Raw genomic sequence first — 884 nt, 5'->3', positions numbered from 1 at the left:
AGGTCAGGACGGAAGTGCAACGCCGTAATGACCTGGCCTCAGAAGTCACAGCCGCCGTCAGGCAGGGTTCTGTCATTACAGAGGTCAGCCTGACTGCGTGTTGGGGTGGGGGCTACACCAGGGCAGGAGTACCAGGGAGAGGGCATAGCTGGTGCCACCCTGGAGGGGCAACCAAGTGCTTCTGAACTAGCTCACCCATTTTGTTTACGCAGGGCTCTGGTCAGACAACCGGGAATGAAAGGAGAGAGTCCCCAGTCTGACTTTAGGCCCCATGAGGGTTCTCTTGACCCGCTGGGATCATTAATTTAGGAAATGGGGGATTTCCTTCTTTCCCCAGTGCAAGTCTTCGGCGGGGAGCCAGGGTAGCTGGATTCTTGAGCTGGCTTAGCCCTTGACTAGCCGGGCCTCAGGGAAACCGCCAGCTTCCCACAGCTCTTGCTCCTTATCCGTAGAGTGGGGATAGCCACCTGACCTACCGGCCTCCTTCCCAGACTTCCGCAACAGGCCCGCCGGGCGGGGTGCATCTCCCCTAAGCCAAGGCCCGCTCCTGCGCTGTTGGAGGTCGGGCGTCCATTTGTAGGGAAGCACCACACGTTTCCTGCCCTTTCCTGGGAGGGGTACATGAGGCTGGGCGTGCCCACGTAGGCTGGGCGTGCCTCCGTGACTCTCAGGCCTGAAGCTGCCTCCGAGTGGGATTTGGAGGGGCTCGTTTACAAGGCCCAAGTCCTTTGACATGAATGGCCTTTTGTTCCAGGTGACAATTCTTGGTGCTGGCAGGATGACACCAGACATGCAGGGCACACAACTTTGGCTTTTGTTTATTTCCCCCCTAGTTTTTTTTTTTTTTTTTTTTTTTTTTTTTTTGGGGTTTTTTGTTTAAGGTG

This window comes from Tupaia chinensis, unplaced genomic scaffold (genome assembly GCF_000334495.1).
Source record: "Tupaia chinensis unplaced genomic scaffold, TupChi_1.0 Scaffold000110_1, whole genome shotgun sequence".
Taxonomy (NCBI): domain Eukaryota; kingdom Metazoa; phylum Chordata; class Mammalia; order Scandentia; family Tupaiidae; genus Tupaia; species Tupaia belangeri.
Note: the sequence above shows the minus strand (reverse complement) of the source record.